Here is a 17,068-nt window from a genome sequence, read left to right as displayed (position 1 = left end):
TCTGTTGATATATTGGATTTATTTACTGATCTATTGAATTGACCAAATTATGTTTCTCTTTTGGTCTATTGATGTAATTGATGAATCAAATTACAAACTTCATTTTTTTGACATCTTGAATTTCATACCTTTTGGATTGAATTGAGAATATTATGTTAAGTATATCTGCATATATGTTCTTGAGAGACATTGATCTGTAATTCCTTTTGCTGTATTTTGGTGTATAGTTTCATGATAGTGGAATGCTAGCCTCAGACCATGTATTCTGACTCTTTTCTTGAAAAATATTTAAAAAGTTGGTACAGATTTTTCCTAACTATTTTATAGAATTTTGCTGCAACCCATCAGGAGCCTGATGCTTTCTATTTGGGAAGATTGTGTAATATTGGTCCAATTATTTTCTTAAAAATTATTTATTTGAAAGACAAAAATTGCATCTTATTATTCCCCAAATTATGACAGTAGCTGCAACTAGGCCAGGATAAGGCCATTCATCATAAACACACAATCAAACTATCCTTTGTGGGTGGCAGAGACCCAGTGATTTAAGCCATTGATTGCTGCCATTTTCAGGAAGCCAGAACTTGGAGTGGAACCAAAAACTGAAACTGAAACCCTCCAATATGGGATGCAAGCATCATAACCAGCATCCTAATCAATTCAGAAAATAACACCACTTGATTCAATTCCCTCTGTAGATACAGACCTATGGAGAATGTTTATTTCTTCTGGTGTGAATTGAGTCATACTGTGTCTAGGAATTTGTCCATCCCTTCTTGCAGGTTACAAATCCACTATTTTTAAAGGGCCATTTAAAAACCATTAATTCAGCATTTTATATGATTTCATAGGGAGACTGTTTGGTGCTAGTCTATTGTTACCAAAGGATGCAGGCAGTTTTCTTTGACTCCTGTGTGTATATTTGTTGAAATAGATAATCCCGATCTTGGGTTGTCACCTTGAACTTATTCAGTCTATAAATGTCTAATTATCAAACAGCATAGGTAACCATGAAGACTTCAAACCTCCAAATATTTTTTCTCACACATCTTACCAGGAATTAAAAAAAATTGTAGGAAGATTGAAGCTAAGCCTTACTGAAGTGCAGATTTCTTACTGCTAATATACAATCCTCTGATATCTTATTTAGGTAACTTTGATTTTAATGATATGCTAACAGTGTCTTTGTTGGATTAGCACTTGGATTATCTGCAAACTAAATAGCCTGTGATATATGCTTTCCACTCCATCCCGATAGCATATTCTCCCCACTTCACCTCACGTAGTTTCATGCTGGCCATCCCTTGCTCATGCAATTGTGGAGACTGTCCAGCTCTCAAGCTAATATCTTTTAAGTTTCCTAATCTTTATTTCCCTCTGTGGACAGGTTAGACCTAAATTAGCTGCACCCAAATGTGATTGCTTTTGCTGTTGATAAGCATAGGCCCTCCTTAAATCCAATCCATTGTGCAATAGGAAGCTAATTTTCCCAAGAAAAAAACAAAAACTTTAGTGCTAGCTTGTGAAATTTTCTTTACTCAGTTACCTGAATATTGCATTCCTTGCTGTCTTATTATTATGCCAGGAGATTTCAACTAAGTATTGAAAGGAAAATTATCTGATTTAATTTCTACACTGATTTTTTTTTATTTTTACATTTTATTTATTTATTTATTTTTAACTGTTATTTAATGAATATAGATTTCCAAAATACAGCTTATGGATTACATTGGCTTCCCCCCCTCCCCAATGACTTCCCTCCCACCTGCAACCCCCCCCTTTCCCGCTCTCTCTCCCCTTCCATTCACATGAAGATTCATTTTCAATTTTCTTTATATACAGAAGATCAGTTTAGTATACATTAAGTAAAGATTTCAACAGTTTGCACCCACATAGAAACACAAAGTGAAAAATACTGTTTGAGTACTTGTTATAGCATTAAATCTCAATGTATAGCACATTAAGGACAGAGATCCCACATGAGGAGTAAGTGCACAGTGACTCCTGTTGTTGACTTTACAAATTGGCACTCCTGTTTATGGCATCAGTAATCTCCCTATGCTCCAGTCATGAGTTTCCAAGGCTATGGAAGCCTTTTGAGTTCACTGACTCTTATCTTATTTAGACAAGGTCATAGTCAAAGTGGAAGTTCTCTCCTCCTGATATTTTTGAACCATTGAGAATATATCCTGTTGTAAATATGAGAAAACTTGCATTTAGCGACTATATTTTGATATAATCATAATGTTCTTAAATCTTCATAAGTCACTGGCACTGATAGTTATACATTCTCCTATGTGATTATTTGTCTGGTGTCTGTCTCTCTAGCAAGCCACTGACTCAACCCCAGGCCCAGGTTATAGCATGCTGCATGTGGATGTGCTTGGTTAGGGCAGCTGGAATGAACATAAATGACCATGAGTGGTGTACCCCTGATGCCGTGCCAGCCCAGGAAATTGCAGCACTGGATGGGCCACAGTGGCTCTCTGGGGGAGATCAGTGTTGAAGATGACAATGGATCAAGGCTTCAGGGGCCAGTTCTATGGTGCAGTGGGTTAAACCTCACCTGCAGTGTTGACATCCCAAATCAGAGTGCCAATTGGAGGCCCAGCTGCTTTGCTTCCAATCCAACATTATGCTAATAAGCTTTGACAGAAAAAGTTGAGAAAGATGACCAAATCATTTTGTCCCTGCTCCTATGTGTGAGACGTGGATGGAGTTTCAGACTCCTGGCTTTACTGGCCAGGCCTTGGCTGTTGCAAACACTTGGGAATAAATCAGTAGATAGAAGTCTCTCTCTCTCTCTCTCATCCTCTTTTTGCTCCCATCACTCTGTATTTCAAATAAATAGAATCTTAAAAGAAGCATTTAAAATAAGTAGAATCTTTAAAAAGAACAGCAGAGATGGAGAAGGGTAATGTAATCTCTACCAAAAGCCTTCACATGAGGGTGACTCTGGAGACTGTGGCAGCTAACACCATAGTCCAGGATGTCATTTTGGGTGCATTTGATGAGCAGAGTTCTTTGATGAAAATATAAGATATATTTCAAGAGTTAGGCCAGGAATGTTTTGGAATGGATGCAAAGAGACTGAATTTGGCTTGTGGGGCCTAGACTGGCCAGAGCTTTTCAGGCTTTCCAGATCATGGTCCTGAATAGCAAACTTTGTGAGCCTTAATGCATGAATATGGATATGTACATCTGCTATTTACTAATTCCATCTGCATATATTAAAATTAAGTTATTTCTTTTGTAAAATAAAAAAATTCATCTCAAATGGCAGCCTTTTGTACCCTCTGGGAGACCACTCATCTTGGCCACCTTGGGCTGAGGAGAAGAGGATCATGAAATCTACTTTAAAGAAAATGCCTACTTATGGTCTCTGAAGGCTAATAAGGGATAGAAAATGGGGGAGTGATTCAGGGGCTGCTGGCTGAGAAAGATGGACAGTAGGAATGAATGGTTCCACCTTACAGAGGGATCAAAACTGAGGTCCATGAGGACTACAGGGTCATACTTAAATCCACAAAGTACCACGCACTGGTTTGATGTGGCCCAAGCGTGTGTTCTCATCTGCTGCACAATGCAGAGGAAGTGGCCTTGTGAGAGCTCTTTGGTTGCAAAAGGCCTAACCCTGTGCAGAGACAGGACTTTCCCTGTGCAGCTGCCCCCATTCCAGGATCCTCTGAGGGGTCACAGAGGACTCACATGAACTTACAAGGACCAGCTGCAGTTGTTCAATCTGGAGAAGAATACCAGAACTGTGTTTTCAACGTGAAGCTCCTCGATGACTACTCTAGGAAGCCATCTTATGTATTTCCAAAGGCAGATCTATAATGCACAGGTCACAAGAGATAGTTTGAAAGAAGGGTTTCTAAGAGGATACAGAATCCATCATCAGAGGTGTATGCAGAGAGCCCATGTCTCTTTGGCATCCAAAATGATTTCCCCAAAGCATCCTGAGCCCACAGTGGATACTTGGATACCCTTGCCTACACTGAATGGGTCTGCCAGCATAGAGATTGCATTGGGGGGACCTAGACACTTCCTTTGTTCATGAGCTCATCAGCCCTACAGGCCTTATCTCTACCCTTACCCCCTCTTCTTCACAAAAGTCCTTAATTTGGAGGAACAGGCAGAGCCAGTGAGACAGGCTGGAGACCCTACAGGAAAAGAAAGTGGTACTTTCAGAGATGTTAGCAGATCATTAACACTAATAGTGGGCCAGTGTGCAGGGAAAGGGGGAGATCAGAGGCAGGGGGTGAGGCATTCTTGTCTCTGGCATTCCCAGCACTCAAACTAGTAGTCCCTAAGTGCCAGACACAAAAGAAAGAGGGCCCAGCAGATAAGCTGTTCCACCTGGGACTCTGTTTCCAAGTCAGCACGGGGTCACAGGTCCTTGGGAACCAGTGGATGTGTCACAGACAAGGTCCCATTGCTGGAAGAGGCAACCTCCATAGGCTTTTTGTTCCAAACAGACCAGCTGAATGGCCACAGAGGCAGGGAAGAAAAGCCAGGCATTTTAAAAATATAAGAAAGTACTAAAGTCCAGGACTCAGTATCACCTCATGGAATTCTATCCCCAAGAAGTAGACAACACAACCATATGAAGGAGGTGGAATGACAGGAATCTGTGTGGTTGGGGTGAATGCAGCTGATAGAAGAAGAAGCAGCTCTGAAAGGTTTAGGCAAACCACTTGGCTTAGTATTTCTGGAAAATGTTGGCTCTTGTGTAATTAAAATATTTTGGAAGGGCCAGGGAATCAGCCAAATATAGGGACTTGTGGAGAAGAAAAGTTAAGCCCCACACCTCTAGGATTCATCCTTTGAAATCAAAAAAGCTCCATCACTGGGCCTACACAAACATTGGGCAATAGAGAAATTGGGACAGCTAAAGTGAAGCATCAACAGTGACTGACACCCTAGAAGGAACAAGGCATGGCCCAGCATATTCTGCACTCAAAATCAAAAGGCAGAGAGCATTTCCATTTTAGGAAAGGCAAACTGAGGCATAGGGGAGGGAAACACAGCTTGTGGCCTATATTTTCTGAGCAGAACTCACAGAGAAGTCTCTCACCCTTTTCCCCTTTCTACAGAGCCATAGGAGAGGCAACTGCCAGCATGTAGGGGGAGGACTGACCCACACCACACATCCCCAGGCCAGGGCTTACTCCAGGACAGGGATATCTCTTTCCCATGTGCACCCATGTCTCCAGTGAAAGACACTGGTTTCCCAGATCCTCATTTAATTGACAGACCCCAGGGATACCCTAGAGATATGTTCCTATGCCCACAACACACCCAGCTCTGGGAATTGAGCCAAGCTCATTTTACACCAGATTACCTGACAGTTGTTGTCAATACTGAATGAACTAAATAGGTGAACACATATGACTTGGGATCCATGAGGCAGGACCACTATCATAAATGCACCAAGGCCACGCCAGGGAGGAGCCTGCACTCTTGTCCACACTATGCCATTGACTGCCAAGCACACACAGTGTCCTCTGGGTTGCGCACTGATCCTTAACCATTAGTTTTTGGTGCTTTACTGAATTCCACTTCCAATCCACCTGCATGGATTTAGAGGCTACAGAACAGAATGCAGTGACAGCTAGTGTGGGGGTGGTGTTGGAGTGATGTGACTAGACCACTTTTGCTTGCCTCTTCCTCTCTTCCACCACTCCTGTCTTTAAAATAAATGTTTTTTAAAAGATTTATTTATATTTTTGAAAGTCAGAGTTACACAGAGAGAGGAGAAGCAAAAAGAGAGAGAGAAAGAAAGAGAGAGAGAGAGGTCTTCCGTCTGATGGTTCACTCCCCAATTGGTTGCAAAGGCCGCAGTTGCACCAATCCGAAGCCAGGAGCCAGGAGCCAGGAGCCAGGAGCTTCTTCCAGGTCTCCCATGTGGCTGCAGGGGCCCAAGCACTTGGACCATATTCTGCTGCTTTCCCAGGCCATAGCAGAGAGCTGGACTGGAAGTGGAGCAGCCGGGTTTCGAACTGGCGCCCAAATGGGATGCCAGCGCTTCAGGCCAGGGTGTTAATCTGTGGTGCCATAGCGCCAGCTCCGAAAATAACTGGGTTTTTTTTTTTCAAGTTTTTAAAGATGTATTTGAGAGACAGAATTATAGATAGGAGAGACAGAGAGAGTGGTCTTCCATTCACTGATTCACACCTCAGCTGGGCTGATCAAAGCCAGGAGCCAGCAGTTGCTTTCATATCTATGTGGGTTCAGGGACCCAAGTTTGGGCCATCTTCCACTGCTTCCCCAGGTATGTTAGGATTGGATGTGGGGCACCAGGACAGAAAACAGTACCCACAGCACAGAGAGCTGGACCAGAAGAGGGGCAGCTGAAATTTGTAGCAGAACCCATATGAGATACTGGTATTTCAGGCACTCTAACCTACTACAGCTCCATCAAATTTTTTATTCTAAAGAAAGAGTGAAAATCCCTCATCCCCACACTCCAACTCTTCTTGTCAACTTTATTATGTGTGAGGGAATTAGGGCCACTGCTCCATGAAGCCCGGCCATTTAGGGCCTTCCCCCTTGATTTCCTTCTACACCTGAGCAATCCTGGGTGCCCCCACACTTACTGTCTATACCCGTGCACATGTACAAATTCCTTCTATATCCAGTCCTCCCCTATGCATCCCTTCTAGGCCCAGGAACCCAGACACATCCCTTCTACACCCAGATCAACTCCAATAACCCTCTACACCCAGATGCCCCTATGCATTCTATCAACACTGGGGTATTCCCACACATCTTTTCCATACCCAAGCACCCCAATGTACCCCTTCTATCCCCCAGGCACTCCAAGACTTCTTTTCTAAACCTGAATGCCCCCATTTAACAGTTCTACACCCAGGCCTCCACCACATATCCATTCTACTTCTGGGCTGCATGCATCCCTTCTTCTCCTCCATGCAGCCCATCTACACCTAGATCTTCCCCATGATAGGTGAGATCACTGCCACTGTGTGTCTGTCATCTCCAAGTTCCTCAGCACTTACAGCTCAGCAGCAAGGGACACCTGTAGACCTGCAATCAGAGCTTGTAGGAGCTGTTTCCCAGAAAAACAAACCAAATGATAGGTTATGGTCATGTTCTCATCAAGCATGAACTGGACCATCTGATTATGCTGAGTGATCAGCAGCTGTTCAGGCTCCCCCCAAATGAACTCATACCCTGGGTTGACCCCAGCAGAGTACTCCCACAGAATTGGAGAGAATGGCTCCACTTGTGTTCTGTAGGAAGCCTCTCCTGCTGGATATAGCATTGAAGACAGAATCAATGTGCACATGGGAAACAATATCTACTGTAGGGAGGAATTCTTGCTGGCAGAACAAGCCCTTCCAAAAATTGTGTGATGAATGTATCATGATAAGATATAGTCTATGGATGGATCATATTATAATGGATGGATTAATTGTAATTTTGCTTTGAGTGGGCTTCTCTTGGGGATGGATTATGGAATTTAAACAATGTCACAACTGTGAAGATCTAGCACAAGAATGTGGTAAAATTTTTTGATCCCAGGGTTTTAACAGTACCTTTCAATGATTTCATAGCTTGTGAGTCCTGGTAAATGATCACTTTATTTGCTAGGGAATGAAAATGATGGTTTCAGTTCCTCCCACACATTATACCTAAATTTTACATCATTGTCTTTAATGAAACTATATATTTCAAAGAATCTTTATCTGAAATAGAGAAATTAGCTCTACAAACACTTGAAAATTGTGATCATTAATATTTATGGCAGCTCAATAGGAAAGATTACTGTTTTAAAAATGCTTTACACAAAATTTTACTACATGACTTCTACCTTGCACTTAAATATGTATAATGTACATAAAGACAAACTTATAAACATGACCTGGGTAATAGCTCTTGTATGGTGATTTTTTGGCCTTAAACATAGCAGGTGACCAAAATCTGCCATGGAAACAAGCTTTTATGAAAACACCCTTGAAGAGACATTGTCTCAATTATGGTGGAGAACAAGACAGCCACAGTATTGACCAGTAGGAGGCTCTGTGTCTGCACTTATCCAACCGACCCTTAAAGGAGTGAAGAGGCTACTGAACACAGTGAACTTTGTCCTAGATTCACAGAATGCTGCATGGAACAATAGGGAAGTTGGCTATATGAGAAACCCACAGCATCCTTCTTTCTCAATATTGTGGATGATCTCATGTCTGCATTTGTTTCCTCTCCCACACCCTAAGTTCTTACTAATCTATGTTGCAGTTTTGTGGAAAACAAAGCCTCCTTGTAAAGCCTCATTACCAGGTTCTTCTATATAACTTGCTTGAAAAATAAAGTGTTTGATCTCAAGAAGACAGTCCCAGAGTTATCACTCTGCACCTTCCATCATTTCACTACACTCTCTGAGACGTGTTGGGGTCCTGCTTGAGAAAACACAGATCACTAGCCAGCTCTCTGTACATTTGCCATCTGGTAGTTCACTAAAATGGATAAGGCTGAGGTATGGTATGTAACTTTCCTTGTACTTAATTGGGTAAAAGTGTTTTCCATAAGCAGTCTTGTATTTTGTGAACTTATTTGTTAAACTGTAAACTACTATAAATTTATGCAATTCTTTTATATTTATTGTGATAAAACTATGCAGATATCTTTACTCTGGATGAAATTTTTCCCTATATAATACATTATTGTATTGGCAATTAAAACTAAATTAATAACTAAGTATTTTTAAAAGTTCCAGGAAATATTACTCTGTGTAAGTGTTTTGGAGATTTCTTTCATTTTCTAAAGTAAAGTGGTACTTAATAAATATTCTTGGATATGTTAAAGATAAATATTGTAAGATTAGATTTGTCGCTCCCCCTCTTCGTGGAGGAGCGACACAGGACCCTGCGCTGTTCTTTCGTCTGCTCGGCCTTCCCCGGGTTTGCTGCTGGTTCTTCCCGGGTTGGCTACTATCCCTTCCACCTCCGTGGAAGGGCAGTTCCCCCTGGCCACATTCCCCACTTCCGCAGGGGAGCGGCACACCGCCGGCCGGCTTTCTCGGGGGCTGCACGGGTTCCCTTAGATGTTCCCCATAGATGTTCCCCGGTGCATGCCGTCTCTCTCCTCCTTTATAGTCCTCCTCCGCCAATCCCAACTCGGCTGCCCACACGCCGAGTACGCTGCTCTCCAATCAGGAGCAAGTCCTACAGTTAATTGGTTGAACTGGAGGCAGCTGTGCGGAAGCTGTTTACTTCTCTCCCAGCGCCATATTGTGGGAGAGCAGATGCATAGAATAAGTCTTAATTCCAGTAACTCAGTCCAGTCCGGATTGCTCCCCACAAGATTCTGCTTATTTTCTATTTGAGCTCTTACTAGAGTCTGTCATCTGAAAAACTGAATTATGAAAGTAAGCTGTCAATAGTCAGAGAATATATTATCCATATAACTAATTATTTATAGGAATGTGCATTAGATGATATGTTTACTTGATTTTCATAACACATGTACTTGCATGTATGTGTGTGTGCATGATTTCAAAGGTTGATAAGATTATCTTTTATCTTTATCCTATATGGCACATATGTGTTTAATATCAAATAATATGTAAACCATGCAGTATTTATATGTACATGTACATATTATAAATATGTTAATTTGTAATGCCATCTCTTTCATTGAAAATGAACCCTAACTGGAGAACTTGATGATAATGCACTAGGTTGGGAGTGATACTTTAAATTAATAACTTTAAATTAGGAATACTTGTGCAAATGTATGGGGTACAGTATATTACTTCACTACATGTATACAATGTGTACTGGTAAATCCAGAGTAATCAAAACTGCCCCTTTGCTGACATTTTTAAGATTCGAGTCTTTGAGCTACTTTCTTGTATTTACCCATAAAATATCTACTAGGCTATCATTACCCTGCTGTGCTATGTGATACTGGGAACTCAGACCTGATTTTTATCTGGCTCCCATTTTCCAACCTCCCACTACCTTTCCCTCCACCTCTCAACCTACAGTCTCCAGGGCTCATCAATCTGTGGTTTATATTAGCTTGCACATGTGAGAGAGAACATGTGTTGTTTGTCTTTCTGTGGCTGACATGTTTGATTTAACATCAAGTCCTCCAATTCCAACTTTTAGCTGTAAATAAAAGGGTTGCATTCTTATAACTGACCAATCTTCTATTGTATGTCCACATTTTCCTTATCCATTTATTTGATGAGGGACACCTTGGTTAATTACCCACCATGTTCTTGATGACAGATTCATTGCTGTTGAATTATTTTCCTCATACCTGTCATAAGCAATCAAATATTATCAGTAAAATGGATCCTGGAGTTGCTGGAGAGATTAAATAAGATAACCCATGTAAAACTTTTAGTTCATTGTTTGGTATGGAACACTAAATGCATGCATAATAAATTTTAGTCTCTCATAGAATGGCAGATGCCCTAAATAGCACTCTGGCCTCAGAATTAGCCCTGAAGGCATTCATATCTGGCTGAAGAGCCCATGAAGTATTTCAGACATGGAAAGTCAAGAGACTCCGGCAAAAAGAAAAAAAAAAAACACTAAATGAAAGCTCTCTGCGAGTGAGATCCCAGTAGAAAGAACAGGCCATCAAAGAAGGAGGTACCTTTCTCTGAAAGAAGGAGAGAACTTCCACTTTGACTATGACCTCATTTAAATAAGATCAGAGTTGGCAAACTCAAAATACTTCCATAGCCTTGGCAACTCATAACAAGAGCCTAGGGTGATTACTGATGCCATAAACAATAGTGTCAATTTGTTAAGTCAACAGGAGTCACTGTGCACTTACTCCTCATGTAGGATCTCTGTCTTTAATGTGGTATTCAATGTGAATTAATGCAATAACTAGTACTCAAACAGTATTTTTCACTTTGTGTTTCAGTGTGGGTGCAAACTGTTGAAATATTTACTTAATTTATACTAAATTGATCTTTTGTATATAAAAATAATTGAAAATGAATCTTGATGTGAATGGAATGGGAGAGGGAGTGAGAGATGGGAGGGTTGAGGGTGGGAGGGAAGTTATGGAGGGGAAAAAGCCATTGTAATCCATAAACTGTACTTTGGAAATTTATATTTATTAAATAAAAGTTAAAAAAAGAAAATCAAACAGTTGCCACTGAAAAAAATAAATAAATTTTAGTCTCTATAATTATTTGTCACGTTAAAATAAAAATCACTTGTCCTACCCAGGAACATGGGGCCTTGTTAAATTACTGTTTTCCAAAAGTTAAAGAAAAATTAAGATGAAATCTAGGGGCTGGCACCATGGCACAGTAGGTTAATCCTTGTCCTGTGATGCCAGCATCCCATATGGGTGCCAATTCAAGTCCCGGCTGCTCCTCTTCCAATCCAGCTCTCTGCTACAGCCTGGGAAAGCAGTATAGGATGACTCAAGTACTTATGCCCCTGCACCCACATTGGAGACCTGAAAGAAGATCCTGGCTCCTGGCTTTAGATTGCTGCAGCTCCAGCTGTTGTGGCCATTTGGGGAGTGAGCCAACTGAAAGAAGATCTTTCTCTCTGTCTCTTCCTCTCACTGTCTATAACTCTACCTCTCCAATAAATGAATAAATTCTTTAGAAAAAGAAGAAATCTATTTATAATCTTATATATTTCTCTCAAAGCAATCCTCTTTATAAAATAAATTCCTAATGTTGGCTTTTTAAAATATTCTATTTATTTGTTTGAAAGTCAGAGTTACACAGAGAGAGGAGAGGGAGAGAGAGAGGTCTTTCATCCACTGGTTCTCTCCCCACCTGGCCACAATGGCCTGCTTTTCCAGGCCACAACAGAGATCTGGATTGGAAGTGGAACAGCTGGGACTCGAACTGGCACCCACATGGGATGCTGGCACTGCAGGAAGCAGCTTAACCCACTATGCCACAGCACCAATCCCTGCTTATGTTTTTAATTTGAAATAATTAAACATGAATGTGGGGAGCAACTCGGACTAGACTAAGTTACTGGAATTAAGACTTATTCTATGCATCTGCTCTCCCACAATATGGTGCTGGGAGAGGAGTAAACAACTTCTACACAGCTGCCTCTCGCCAATTTGACTGAGCTGCAGGAGCTGATCTTGCTCCTGATTGGAGGAGAGCAGCATGCTCGGTGTGTGGGTAGCAGAGTTGGGATTGGTGGAAGAGGACTATAAAGGAGGAGAGAGACAACATGCACCAGGAACATTCGGATAACATCTGAGCAGCCCCCGAGAGAGCCGGCTGGCGGTGTGCCGCTCCCCCATGGAAGTGGGGAAAGTGGCAGGGGGAGCCGCCCCTCCATGGAGGTGGAGGGGTCAGCAGCCAACCCAGGAAGGACCAGCAGCAAACCCAGGAAGGGCCGAGCAGATAAAAGAAAAGCGCAGGGTCTAGTGTCGTTCCTCCATGAAGAGGGGGAGCGACCAATGAAGAGCCAATTTTCCATCACTCTGAAGGAGTGATGGGAGTGTGATGCAGGAATGTTACTCTTCAAGGTCTAGCTGAGGAATGGGTAGAGCTTCAGAGACTATCCATGAGAAGATTGCCAGGAAGATGGTCACAATCCTTCAGCCTGAAGGAGTCTTCAGATTTCACAGTATGATTGTAATAGATGCCCACATAGCACATGATTTAATGGGAGGATTGGGCACTTCTGATCTTGGATTACACCATCACTGAAGAGGCAAATTGTAGTCTGGGGTATGGGATTGGATTTCTGAACAAGAGAATAGGGAACACCTATATCAGATGGTAGCTGGTAGAGCTGTATCCTGCAAAATAAGATATATGAGGACTGGAAAAATTGGGAGTACATTTGATTTGGAGACAGGAACAGAATGAAACCCCAAAGATGTTTGTGGAATGTGCTATGGGAGAAAAGTATGAAGTTTTAATTTGAAATTTAAAACTGATGACAAGAATATGGGGTAGAAAATTGTCAGGGGTGGAGGGGGGGTCATAATGAAATACCAGATCTCCCGTAGTTGAAGAAAAAGTAATGTGGATTTGTTAAAAGAGATCCTTAAACATGCTATAGACTCATATAGCATAGGACAGGAAACATGACTGGGCTGCCCTTCTTGAGAGCCTCAGCTCAGAACTTCACTACTATCTCAGTTCAACTAAAGAGCAGGGAAGGCCGGCGCCGCAGCTCACTAGGCTAATCCTCCACCTTGTGGCGCCAGCACACTTGGTTCTAGTCCCGGTAGGGGTGCCGGATTCTGTCCCGGTTGCCCCTCTTCCAGGCCAGCTCTCTGCTATGGCCCGGGAAATGCAGGGGAGGATGGCCCAAGTGCTTGGGCCCTGCACCCCATGGAAGACCAGGAGAAGCACCTGGCTCCTGCCTTCGGATCAGCATGATGCACCGGCCACAGCACGCCAGCCGCAGCGGCCATTGGAGGGTGAACCAACGGCAAAAGGAAGACCTTTCTCTCTGTTTCTCTCTCTCACTGTCCACCACTCTGCCTGTCAAAAAAAAAAATGGCAAGGAAGAGGATCACAGAGGAGGGTGTGTGGTCTAAATGCCAAATGGCCATGGCACAACTGTGAGAGCGGAAAGAGAATTCAGTTACTACCTTTTAATATCTAAACCATATTCTTAATGTAAGGATCCTGTTAAATAAAGCAGACAAGCCACGCTTCCTGTCTTGTTAAAACACACTAGCATTTCTCTCAAGTAAATGGGCAATTTGGAGGATGGAAGTGAATCTCTGTTTTAAATGCTATAATCATGAGCTACTCTAGAGTTAAGGCAACATATCGTCCTGCTTCTCACCATGAATTTATTAGGTGCTCTTATATAAGTTTCTTGTTGCCTTTTAAAAGAAACTTCTGGTTTTGGTACTTACATACTTTATGTTGTCAGCTGTTGGAACAGACACTGATACATGTCTCTCCTCCAGTGCAAATTATTTAGCCATTAGATAATTACTTTCCTCGGGAGTGCAGTTGGAGGAGCCAGCCAGTGCTCTGTAGCTCTTTAATAAGTGGAGCAGACTTTTTAAAAGTGCTTATTTCTAATTATGAAATGTTTTAAATAGCAATAAAATGTTTTAGATTACAGAAATAATATACCATTGCCCCTCGATATACATGGAGTTGGTTCCAGGATCCTCCTAGATAATGCAGATTTACTGATGTGCAAGTTCTTTGTATAAAAAGGCATATCATTTGAATTTGGCCTGCATACATCTTGTGTATTCTATAATTCACCTCTAGATTACTTTTAACACTGACTACAATGCAAATACTATGGAAGTAGTTGTTCTACTTTGCTGTTTAGGGGTTAATGACAAGAAAAAGGCTTGTACATATCAGTACAAGCACAATTCTTTTTTCATATTTTATATCCTCAGTTGGTTGAATACACAGATGTGGATCCGTAGACATAAGGTGTTGACAATACAAACCATGCACAAACATATGGGATGCCCAGATATGAAAAATGCAAACATGTTTTCTTTTTCCTTTAGATTATTTCTTTATTTAAAAAGCAGAGTTAAAGAGAGAGATCTTCCATCTACTGGTCCAATCCCAAATGGCCAGAGCCTTGCCAATCCAAAGCCAAGAGCTAGGAGGTATTCCAAGTCTCCCATGTGAGTGCAGGTGCCCAGGTACTTGGGCCACCTTCCACTGCTTTCCCACACCCATTAGCAGTGAGCTGGATCAGAAGTGGAGCAGCTAGAACTTGAACTGGAGCCCATACATGATTCCAGTGCCACAGGTGGCAGCCTAACTCACTTTGCCACAGTGTTGGCTCCAACACACACACACACACACACACACACACACACACACATATATATATTCTATAAAACAATGTCTCAGGGGCCAATATTGTATAGCAGATAAATGCTTCCACCTGCTATGCTGGCATCCCATATGGATGCTGTTTTGAGTTTCAACTGCTCCACTTTCAATTCATCTCCCTGCTAATGGCCTGGGAAAAACAGAGAAAGATGGCCCAAATATTTGGGCACTTATCACCCATGCGAGAAAACTGCATGAAGTTTCTAGCTCATGCTTTCAGCCTGGCTCAGCCATGGCTATGGCAGTCATCTGGAAAGTGAAACAGCAGATAGAAAATTTCTCTCTCTCTCTCCCTCCCTCTCTCTCTCTCTCTCTCTCTCTCATGTGCGTGTGTGTTGTGTGAGTATAACTCTATCTGTAAGTTATTTAAAGGTTATTTATTCAAGGGGCAGAGATACAGAGAAAGGGAGAGACACGGTGGGGGGGAGAGGGAGAGAGATCTTCCATTCATTCACTAGCTCACTACTCAAATGGCTGCAACAGCTGGAGCTAGGCCTATCTGAAACCAGAATCCAGGAGCTCCTTCAGGTCTCCCTCTGGGTGCAGGGACCCAAACAGTTGGGCCATCTACTGCCTTCCCAGGCTACTGTTCAGAGAGCTTGATCAGAAGAGGGGCAGCTAGGATTTGAACTAGTGCCCATGCTGGTGCTGCAGCCAAAGGCTTAATCTACTACACCACAGCATAGGCCTCTCTCTGTATCTCTTTCTCATAAGTAAATTGATCTTTACAAAAAAAGAAAAATGAAACTTTCTCATGAAAATAAAAAACAACTAATGCCTTACCCTGGGCTGGCATTGTGGCACAGCATGTTAAACTTCTGCTTTCAATACAGCATCCTTATCAGAGTGCCAATTCAAATCCCAGATGCTCTGCTTTTGTTCCAGTTTCCTGTTGATGTATTTTGGAAAGTAGCAGAATATGGCTTTTATATTATAGTAATTGCCACCTATGTGGAAGACTTTGTTGAAATTCTGCTCCTGTCTTTAGGCTAGCCCAGCCCTAGCTATCTGTACTTTGGGGGATGAATCACTGTGGAAGCACTCTCTCTCTCTCTCTCTCTCTCTCTCTCTCTCTCTGAGTGTGTGTGTTTCTCCCTTTCAAATAAGTATTATTTGTAAAAAGCAAAAGACCACCCATCTGCTTCCCCAGAGTTACACTTCATCCTGAAATAGACATATGTCCTCATAATTACTGTGCATGTTTAATTTTACTGAATAGGTATAACTAACTTGTATTAGTTATTTATTGCTGTGTAACAGTCTTCCCCAAAACATAGCAGCTGTTTGCCACCCTGCACTGTTCCTGAGAGTCAGGGATGGATGAGTGGCTGGGATGGTTGAATGGATGACTCTAGCCCTGGGTCTACAGAGATCACTTCTATTTCCTAACTTATTGGCTGGAAGAAATGCTCCATTCCTCATCATGTGATCATCAGCACAACTGCCTGGAAATCTCCAAAACAGAGCACTTGATCATCCCTTAGCAAGTCATCTCAGAGACAGTGCAACTGAGCATCAAAGACAGAAACTATCATTTTACTATAATCAAATATTGGAAGTGACAGCCACCATATTTGCCATATTCTGCTGGCTGCACTGGGCAAACATTTTGCATGTGGGAAGGAACTAGAAAACCTAAACACCAGCAAGGAGGGTTCTTTGGGAGTCACTGTGTAGCTGTTGATTTTGTTATTAAAATTAGATTTTCTTAACATATGTTGCTATGAATCAAGATCATTTGTTTTCACTGCTGTGTCGTATCCCATTGTATGAATAGAACTAGATTAGGTATTCAGTCTGTATTGACTGATTCAAGGGTGGTTTCTATTATTTGCAGTTCTAAATAGTGTTGCAATGAACAGATTTGTGTTGTGAAAGGAATTTTCTTTTTTTTTAAGATTTTTATTCATTTATTTGACAGGTAGAGTTACAGGCAGTGAGAGAGAGAAAAGTCTTCCTTCCATTGGTTCACCCCACAACTGGCCACCATGGCTGGCTCTGTGCTGATCCAAAGCCAGGAGCCAGGTGCTTCCTCCTGGTCTTCCATGCGGGTGCAGGGACCCAAGCACTTGGGTCATTCTCCACTGCCCTCCCGGGCCACAACAGAGATCTGGACTGGAAGAAGAGTAACCAGGACTAGAACCCGGTGCCCATATGGGATGCAGGGACCACAGGTGGCGCCAAGTGAGCCATGGCGCCAGGCCCGAAAAGAATCTTCAGGAATTGAAAACTTTAAGTGATTTAGTATGTCAGTTT

At 42.1% G+C, this 17,068-nt stretch overlaps 1 pseudogene; it reads left to right on the top strand.

Moving 5' to 3' along the window:
- Positions 1-6,960: 6,960 nt before the first annotated feature.
- On the top strand, positions 6,961-7,390 carry LOC138850275 (protein BTG1-like; annotated as a pseudogene).
- The last annotated feature ends 9,678 nt before the right edge of the window (positions 7,391-17,068 follow it).

Source organism: Oryctolagus cuniculus, chromosome 7 (assembly GCF_964237555.1).
Source record: "Oryctolagus cuniculus chromosome 7, mOryCun1.1, whole genome shotgun sequence".
Taxonomy (NCBI): domain Eukaryota; kingdom Metazoa; phylum Chordata; class Mammalia; order Lagomorpha; family Leporidae; genus Oryctolagus; species Oryctolagus cuniculus.
This window is presented reverse-complemented; position numbering and strand designations above follow the sequence as displayed.